The 10,498-nt window shown below is 38.3% G+C and overlaps 1 pseudogene; it reads right to left on the reverse strand.

The window, feature by feature from the left end:
• Positions 1-1,297: 1,297 nt before the first annotated feature.
• On the reverse strand, positions 1,298-2,547 carry LOC115853141 (lupus La protein homolog pseudogene; annotated as a pseudogene).
• Between the last annotated feature and the right edge of the window lie 7,951 nt (positions 2,548-10,498).

Raw genomic sequence — 10,498 nt, forward strand, 5'->3', positions numbered from 1 at the left:
TTGGTAGTGGGGGGGGCATTATTCAGTCTACCACACCAGCAAAGTTCCTTCTAGACCAATCAGCCCCCCGAAAACTGCCAGATAACTTCAGCCACATGAGTGAAATCAGCTGATCCCAGCAAGATCAGAACTGCCCAGTTTAGCCCAAGCTAAATTACCCACCAGCAGGATACTGAGCTAAAAATATATGATTGTTGTTTTAAGCTACTATGTTTTGAAGAGGTTTGCTATGTTCAACAGGTAAAAAAAAAAAAATCAATCTGCAAAATTTCTGTATGAGGAAACTATGGGTTCATCCAGGTGGCCATATTGGCAAGTAAAATTATGGATTTTGACTTGAGCTAGAAATTCAGGGTCACCTAACTGAATTTTAAACCAACAAGCAAAATGCACAGACTTGATTCCTATACTATGAGGTCATATTGGTAGCACCATGCTTACCATCCAATGGGGAGAGCATAGGACTTTGAGATTCTCCTATTCATAAACACTTAATTATAATTTCTCTTTTTTGAAAGGGTAAGTCTAATACTTTTAGAAAAATGCATTTCTCAGTAGGGATTCTAGTTTCAGCTTTTGTCTTCCAACTCAGAGCCCTGCCTTGAGAAGTTGTTGTGAGGACACAGTGAGGTAAAGTATACAAAAACCTACAACAGAGCCAGACACTCAGGAAAATGCCCATGGGTGTTATCTATTATTATTACCATCTCTTCACAGGGCCTGCACACAGTTAAGGACTCATCATCACCCAAGAAACCATGGGTTACTTCTACTGAGTAAGCCATAGGAGTGCCTTGACTTTCTAAAACCAACAGGCAGTCTTCTTATTTCATCTTTGCTGTGAGACCTTTCTTTGTGAAATGCTAATTCTACAAAGACTAGAATAGGTGAAAAAGAAATGAACTAGGTTTCTAGTCTTAGATCTGCTGCAAACCGTGTCATTTTATTTTTTTTAATTTAAAAAAAATTTTTTTATATAAACTAATTTTATTTTTATGCAGTATACATTTTATTACTTTGTACTAATACATCCTCATATTACAAAGGCAATTTAGTGGAAGAATGTTTCTTTTGATATTTGAATAATCTGAAAGAACACAAACAGAATTATACATTAAAAAATACTCATTTGGATAACAATAACAACAACAAAAAAAGACAAGTTAAACAACAAAAAAAATTTTCCTTTCTTACAGGTGGACATTGAAGTGGATCTCATTTGGTTTTCTTTTTAAAAGCCTCCAAAGATAAAAGCAGCTTAAAATCTAATTAAAATGAATAAAAAATGTTTACTAAATTATTGGTCTCCAGCACCATTTTCTGTTGTTTTGATGCAGGTTCTTCTTTGTCTGTTTCTTCTCTTGTGCTCTTTTTACTGGTCTAGATGCACCATTTTCATCATGTTCATCATCACTATCAAATTTAGTTTTCTTGCCCTGAAACTGTACTTTTCCTTTAGCAGACCCAGTCTGGGCAGCTTTATTTCCCTTTCCTTTTCCTTTAAATCTGCGACCTTTTGACTTCCATTTGTTTAGGGATTCTTGTTGATCTTCTATTATTTTTTTCAATGCTTCTTTTTCCACATCTCCTTCTAGTACTTTCCAGGTGACCTCTTTGTTCCTTAATTGTAGGTTACCATTATTTGCGTCTTTTGCTTCATCCAGTGTTTCCTTAGCTTTTTCTTTAAGCAGAATTATTCCCTCTTTGGCTCCTCTGACAAAGTCTATCCATTTTATTTCACCATGATTTGAGAAAAGGATATGCAAATCTTCTCTACATGTCTGATCATCTAAGTCCCCCGAGAATTTCAGCAAGCAGCTAATCTTTTCTTCTAGAGATTTCATTTCAGCATTTTCTGCTAACTTTTGTTTTTCTTCTTGCTCTTGTTTAGCTCATAATTTAGCATCTATTTTATTTTGCTTTCTTTCTGCATTTTTTTTTTGCAAAGTAATCTTCCTTGAAAAGTATTAGCAGGTCTGTGTCTTTGTACTTCTGGCCAGGGGCCTCGACAAACTTAGCAGATTCAATGGTATCAAATACAGCAAATATTGATCCCTTAAATGCTTTGTGCAATGTTCTTTTCATCTGAATATTTAGTACCTGACCTTTATCTTCCAACCATTCTTTTATGTCATCAAGGGTTGCATCAACTGGGAAGCCTTTAATATAAACAGATCTGTTTTTTACATCATTTTTATACTCATCAGTCACTTCAGGGAGGGGTTTGCTTGGAGATCTTCTAATTTTAGTTTTATCTTCACTTATTTCCATGAGTTCCACCTTTGATTTGCTCAATACTTCTACTACTACATTAAAGTCTGTTGTCAGACAGTTTAACCTATTAAATTTTATCATTATCTCCAAAGGTACCCAGCCTTCATCCAGTTTGATCTGTTCCTTTAAAAATTTGTCACGTGGCAAATTGAAGTCACCAAAATAATACTCGATTTGATGACAGATTTTGACCTCCAGAGCAGTCATTTTTTCATTATCACCATTTTCTGCCATCCTGGCTATCTTTAAGTTCCCGGTCCCACAGAGACATGCCACAGGTCACTAACAGTGACAGCAACGTCTCCTCTCCCCAGCGCCTGGAGGCTTGCCCAACGCACCTAAAGAAGATGGGGGTCGTCCCGGCAACCCTTGCAGCCAGGGTAGGTGGGGCTTCGGGCCTTACTGTGTCATTTTAAACAAGTCACTTAACCTCTCTGTGCCTCACTTTCCCTGTGTTCTAATATTTATTTAGTCAGCTTCGGGGAGCAATTGTAGGTATCAGCTGAACCAATTAATCAATCAGATGAACTGAGCACTAATGATGGCCTTGGCAATGTGCTAGCTATCTTGAAAACTTAGAAGTAAGTTATTGCCAGTCCCAGCTTTATAAGCTGTACCCTTTGTCTTAGTCCACTAGAGCTGCTCTAACAGAATACCATGGACTGGGTGGTTTATAAACAACAAAAATTTATTTCTTACAGTTCTGGAGGCTGTGAAGTCCAAGATCAAGGTGCTGGCAGATCCAGTGTCTGGTGTGGGCTCACTTCCTGGTTTATAGACCCTTATTTTTACTGTGTCCTCACATGGCAGAAGGGGTGAGGGATCTCTCTTATAAAGTTACTAATCCCATTTATGAAAGGCTCAGTCCTCATGACCTAATCACCTCTGAAAGGCACCCCCTCCAAATACCACCACATAGGCGATATAGGTTTCAACATGTGAGTTTTGGAAAGACATAAGCACCCCCTTTCATGCATATACAAGGGATTCCTGTTCCTGGATTAATGATACTACTCTAGAAAAAATAAAATGTACCTTCCAAGTTCTGTGTACATAACCATAAACACAGATATTATTTTAAGGTTTGCATTTAATATTGAAAAATCATGCAAAAATATGACAGAGAACACATGTATAAATTGTCCTTCAAATTTACAAGAATTAGAGTAAAGGGGTTAAAAAAATTCCTCTCAACTCTCAAACGCAAAGAGGATGGGAGTGGAAACAACTATAGTTAAGACACATCAAGAAAATTTTTGAAGCTGAAAGCAGATAGACAATTCTTTATGACTTTGCAGATGAAAGAAGAGTAAGAATCTTTATGATGGAAGCCAAGAAACAAGTGGTTTCTTGTCACAGAACCCAGTAAAATTCCTGGAATTATAAGTAGCAGATATCTCAAGATTCAGTGGGGATCAAGATGTAAAGATTGGTTGAATGCTTGCATCTAGTTAGATCCTTAGATCTGTATAGCATGACAAATAACACTCCCTCCTAGTCTTTCATATGCATACACAGACACATAGCAGAAAAAGACAAGTCACTTATTCTCTGGAGTGTTTGAATAAGAGGGCTTCCCTAAGAACAGTGGTTCTCAACCAGGTTCAGTTTGCCTCCAAGGGAAGATGGTTTTTGTCCCCAGTTGGGGGGTGGGGGTGATGTTATTGGCATCTAGTGGGTAGATGTCAGAGATGCTGCTAACATCCTACAATTACAGGATGGTCCAAACAACAAAGAATTATTCAATCCTAAGCATCAATAATGCAGAGGTTCAGAAATCCTGCTCTAGAATATCAGAAAAAGTTGAGGGTGGGATGAAATATTAAAACCAGAAGAATTAAATGTGTATCTACACACTAAATGGTGAGAGCTATGTCTTGAATTATGAGTCTCCTTTATCCTCTTTACTCACCTAGCTCAGTTCTAAGAAACCTGACAATTTGCTTTATAACTTCCAGGCAGGTGATCAGAGGCTTCCTTTCTTGGGAAAACACTGTCTAGAAGAAAAGACCTGTGGATTCCAATAGCAGGAGCCTCCCTCCAGCTGACCACTCTAAAGTAAAGCCTGCCATCTTCAATCAGAGTTGTGACACACTGTGCTTAAATATAAATGGACAGGAAAGGATCAGCAGACATTGAGAAGAGTTATGACCTGAATGATATAGACCAAAACAGAGGAAGGAAGGGAGGGAGGGAGGGAGGGAGGAAGGAAGGAAGGAGAGGGAGGGAGGGAGGGAAAGAGGAAAGAAAGAAAGGAAGGAAGAAAGAAAGGAGGGAGGGAGGGAGGAAGGAAGGAAGGAAGGAAAGAAAGGAAGGAAGGAAGGAAGGAAGGAAGGAAGGAAGGAAGGAAGGAAGGAAGGAAGGAAGGAAGGAAGGAACCAAAACAAGAAAAAGAAAAGAAAGAAAAAAAAAAGAAACTTGAAGGAAACAGAGATAAGGCAGGAAGTAAAAGGAAAAACATGCTTAATATCGTCACAGATGTTAGTCAGGCTATGAAATAGGAAAAAGATGCTATAAGAAAGGCATATTAAGAGAACCAAGAAAAGGAACTCTAAACATTCATAGATAATATGAAGGAAATTTCCTAGGAAGATTAAAGACAGTGAGGTTTGTGATACTACCACAAACATTCACCAGGGCTTGCTCTTGTGAACTGGCAGTTGCTGGTTTTGTCTTATTTTCTCCATAAATATTCCACAAAGTATGTCACACAAATAATTCATACAAATACTCTGTATAAATCATACTAATAAAATGTAGATGGGCAGCAAATAAACGGAAAGAAAATCAGTTCAAAGGAAAATAAAAATACTTTTGACCATAAATCAACCGAGAGGTTATAGTTTGACTTCAAACCTACTTCAGTAAATTTGTTAAAAAATGAATGAAAGGGTAGTGATATAAATCACCCTTGTTTGTGAAAACACAGTGACAGGGAGTTTCTCTTCTATTTTTTCTTATTATATTTACTTAGAAAAATATCAGAAATCCCAGTTACCATAGCTTTTTGATTGGCATAGGGCTGAATAATAAAAACTTGTCTGGGGTAGTTAAAATCTGCTTTACTTTACACTGATTCCTTTCTCATGCAGCTTTTCAGGTCAGCTGTGACATACAGCAAGCTACCCCTCTACCGAGATGTTTCCTTCAGGTTAGTGTTGGACATCATAGTTCTTACAAAGCTCTCATAAAGGGGTTATGATACATACATACCTCCATTTGTCTGATGCTTTTATTAGATGAGGGCCATCTACTACTAACCTTAGACATTCTCAAGGAGCCAGTAAGTTTGAAAAAGACTGCTGTTAAGGACCGATTTTATTAATAATGAACCTAAGCTCTGTACTTCAGTAATACTTTTCTTCTAAGAGTCCTGAACTATCAATACTTTGTGATTTAAATGAATTAAGGCCTATAAGACCCTTCGAGCTAGAGAAGACATGTTTTTGAAGTAGAAGATCTAAGAAAGAGAGATATAGAGTTAGTTTTACATTTAAAAAGTGAAATGAAAAATCACCATCCCTAGACCACCACCTCGCACGGCCCGTGGTCGTATAGTGAGGGTACAGAGCTGAGGGGAGGGCCCCTTCCTGTCTTCTTGTCCCAGCCCTCCTCCAGCCCCTCAGCTTCCCAGACCCTCATGCAGCTGGTTGTAATTTCTTCCAGGAGCTCTTTTACTGTCTACCTTTCGGGATTAAAAAAAAAAAAAAAAAAATCAAAAACTTAAAAGACACACACACACACACACACAAGTTTAAAAAAGCAAAGTGCAGAGAGAGGAAGCAGTGACATTTTTTTTTTTTGGTAATTATGCTTTTTTTTTTAATTTTTAGTATTTTTCAGTTTCTACTGTGGGTCAGCTATTGATATTTCATCAGGATAACCATTTCTTTGCTGAGTTCGGGTGACTGAAAGAGAGCCACACCCTCAAAACAAAACACACAAAACCACAGAATCACCTTTAATCTAACTTTTTATACAATGTCTCAGTTTCCCGTAACTTTGCACACAAGCTTCTGTGTTGAGTTGAATTGTACCTGCTTTTTTTATTTGCAGAGAGTGTGACTATTGAACTTGAAACGTTTTAAAAAGAATCACCTTTCTTCCCTTTTCTCTCATTTATTGTGTTATGTCCCACCTTGCTCTCTATACCCCTCTTCTCTTTTCCCTGGTTCCTCCTTCCTCTGCTTCCTCCATAGTCTTTTTCTTTTCCTATCTTACCAACAGTCTCATATTCTCAGACCTCGAACCAAACATGATGGGGGTCTTTCTGTATGAATCCGAACAAATCACTGAATCAATGTGGGGTTGGAATTAGGAGAGGGGCTCCCTTTCTACTTGACTTTGTTTAATCCACTTGGGAAGGTGGCTACATAATCCTTTCCTTCTGCTAAGCTCCCTCTTCTGCCCACAGTCCCATTTGTTAGGGGAGAAAGCAGTGTGCCACTATGAGTTCTGGCTTCCCCTTTCTCCCCACTGTGTCCTATTTGGATATGACGCTCAGGCCAAGTGGCCTTCCCATTCTCAGCGATGGGAGAAAGAGGTCTCAGATCCTTTTAGTCTCCCTGCTCTGGTCCTTAAGCCTTGGGATTTGATAGAGTACACAATGACTAATGCATAATACCTTGGAATCAGAGTACCATTGCTTTTGGAAAAAAGATCTCCACCACTTTAGTCTGAGCAGAAAGAATTCTCTCTCTAGTTCAGGGGTAGGCAAACTATAGTGGGCCAAATCTGGCTGAGGCCTTGTGATGGTTGACTTTATGTGTCCACCTGAAGGATGTTTTGGGATTAGATTTATATTAGAATCAGTGGAGGCTGAGTAAAGCAGATCACCCTCCACAGTGTGGGTGGGTCTCATATATTGTTCTGAATAGAACAAAAAGCAGGAGGGAAGTTCTGCAGCAGATGGCCTTCAGGCTTGAGATGCACTTTGGCTCTTTTCTCACGGTCTCCAACCTGACAGCTCGAGGACTTGAACTGCAGCTTCAACCTCTCCCTGGAGCTCTGGCCTGCTGGTCTACCCTGCAGATTTTGGACTTGCCAGCCTCCATAATTGTATGAGTCAATTCCTTAACATCTCTTTCTGTATATGGACACATCCTAGTGGTTCTGTTTCTCTGAAGAACCCTGGATAGTAAAGACCTGTTTTTGTAAATAGAATGTTATTGGAAGACAGCCATGTCCATTCATCCACGTATGGTCTGTATAGCTGCAGGGTTGAGTAACTGCAACAGAGACACTGAATGACCCACAAAGCTGAAAATATTTACTATCTGGCCCTTTACAGAAAAAGGTTGCCAACCTTCGCTCCAGCTGATGCCCTATCCCTCTTCCCACTAAGAAAACATTGCATGATTGGAAGCTTCTCCTGCCACCCCGGGCTGCTAGCTTTCCCTTATTCATTTTGCCTCAGTACTCAGCATGCCTGCCTCTATTTGAGCACTTAGGATATAAACGTATCCATCTCTGTGTCTCACACAAGAGGGTGAGCTCCTAGAGGTCCAGGGCTGTCTTACTGTTTTATTTATTTTTGTTTTGAATTTTGTTCATGTTCAGAATCCAATAGATATCTCTTGAGGAAATAAATTACTAAAACAACAGTAGATGACATTTGCTAATTGAGCCCCTGTGATGTGCCTATCTCTATGTTAAGCTATTTACATACATTATCTCACTGAATTCAGGTAACAGCTCCGTAATTATCCCCATTTTGCACATGTAGAAACTGAGACCCAGGGAGGATGTGGCTTGCCCATGGTTATACAGCCAGGAAAGTGCCGATGTGGGATTTGAGTGCCGACAATCTGACTCCCAAGCCCAGACTCTGATCTATCAACCCCTCCTCAATACAATGAATAAAGCTGCAGCTCTGGGCCCATCTTAGACTTGCTGTTTCTGTGATGTCTGAAAGCTATTATTTTAACAAAATCAGTGTACAATATATTTTAAAGTTCAGGGTGCCTGATTAGTCATATATATATATATATATATATATATATATACACACACACATACATATATATATATTTTTTTTTTGTAAAACAGGCAATCTATTAGCTTTCATCTTTATAAAAAAACTACAGTAAAAAAATATTTAAAAGGAAATCGAAAACATCCACTTTGATGCCGTTGCTAGGATCCCCTTTTTTATTATGCAGCACAGCGTCTGTGCCCTGTGATCTGGGGACCTCCAGTGTCTCTCAGGCATAGCTGATGATCACAGGTGCCTCATGAATGGAAAAGACCCAGCAAGAATACAAACGATCACAAGCCTCCTTTCTTTTCTTTCTGCTTTATGACACCGTGGTGCTGCAAACAAAGCACGCGAAAAATTATTTACTTTTTGTTTCAGGTATATTCATTTGATTTCAGCACATCAGAAAAATCTTCTGATCACTGGACTCATCAGACATGGGAAAAGGCATTTACAGTACCACGTGAGCCAGCTGATGGTCCTGAAATTTCTGGGGGATGCTCTTACAGTAATAAGGAATTACCAGATCACATAAAAGCATTTATACCAATGCATGAAAGGATTATACAATAGGATAGCTTCTTTATGTGGCCCTTAGTCTGCTGCTGTTATTGTGGTGGGAGGCACTGGGTAGACACCTGGGGGAATGCACACAACCTTCCTGGAGACTATGTAATACAGTCACTAATGCTAATTCCCACCTACCTTTAGGGCAAGCTCTTCAAAGGCTGGTGGCAGCAACAAGATGATTCACAAGACCTAGCGCAGAAATAGCAGTAGTGACTATGTCCTGCTGAGCATTCTAGGAAGTCCCTATGATAGTCTCTTTACATATATTTCCTGCAATCTAAGAAGAAGGGAATCTCTAATTCAAGGAAATTCTATCATCCATTATACAAATGCATAGTTGAGATTCAATGACCGAACGATTCTTCTGAGACCACACAGCTAATAAATGGAGGAAATGGGATATGAACTCGATTCTGTCCATTTCCTAAGCTTGTACTCATTTCACTATTCACCGTATTCCAGAAAGGAAGAAACTGTCAAGCTCTGTTTCCTGGAAACAGAAAACATTGTAGGATTGACAAATGAATATGTTTGATGCTTCATGGTGATCTCTTCCCAAAGCCTAAGGTTTTGAAGGGATAAAAAATCTGTCTAGTCCTCTATATACCCCAAATATCCTAAAAGCAAAAGGTTACTGGATTACCAGAGTCAAGGACTTATCTTTTAACTTTCTCTTCTGGAGATAGTTTACAGCTCAGATAAGGAGAAATTGTTTTCTGCCCCGGGGAAGTCTAAAGAAAGGACCAAAGGTATCCAATTTAGAGGTATAATTTGAACAGCTATAGAGAAAACAGAAAAACAAAACAAAAACATGGAATGGTAGCAAGAAGAGTTCCTAGTCTCAGTTTCTTTACTTACTATATACCTCTGGAACTTTCTGAGCATCTATATTTCGTATTGTACAATGAAAATGAAAATAATAATACTGGCTCACAAGATGGTTAATAAGTGAGATGTGATAGTATAATTTGATAACAATAAAGTGTAATACAAATGTTAGTTACTGCTATTTTAATTTTGATACCATTTTATTGTATTAATATAACATCTGTCTTATGGCTAGGCATGAAAGTGTCAAGGAGACCAAAGAGAGCAGAGTTGACGAAGAAAACATTGCTGTAGAAGAATATAAAATTCTAACTCATCTCATTAACAACTTAAATAATATCATTAATTTGTTTTTCCATAAACCAGATTGATGTGGCAAATAACACATTTCACCAGGAAAATATCACTAACTTCCTGAGTCTGAAACAGTGCCATGAATGTTCAGCATTGCTATGGTCTCTTGAAAAAAAGTATATTATTTATGAAATGCTCTTTAAGCAGAGAAGAATATCATTAGCATTTTTATACCGGGGTTTCCTGCTCCTCTCAAAAGAAATACATATTCTTTAAAGCATGTTTCTAGAAAATACTTCCAATGTAAATAGAATTTTAGGTTTGTTTCTTTTCAGTACCCCTTTCTACTGTTCTCTGATGGAAAGCTCTAAAAGATAATCCTTTTAAGTTGAAAAAAGATATTCCCTGAGAAAGCAAAGCTTTCTCTAGTAAAAGCTTTAATTTAAGACAGGAAACTGTTGCTTTCCTAGGTAAGTTTTAGAGAGAGCTAAAGCACACATTCATTTGGAACATGGATGTGGTTCTTTATATATGGGGCTTTGTCTCAGATAGAAT

Source organism: Globicephala melas, chromosome 4 (genome assembly GCF_963455315.2).
Source record: "Globicephala melas chromosome 4, mGloMel1.2, whole genome shotgun sequence".
NCBI lineage: Eukaryota > Metazoa > Chordata > Mammalia > Artiodactyla > Delphinidae > Globicephala > Globicephala melas.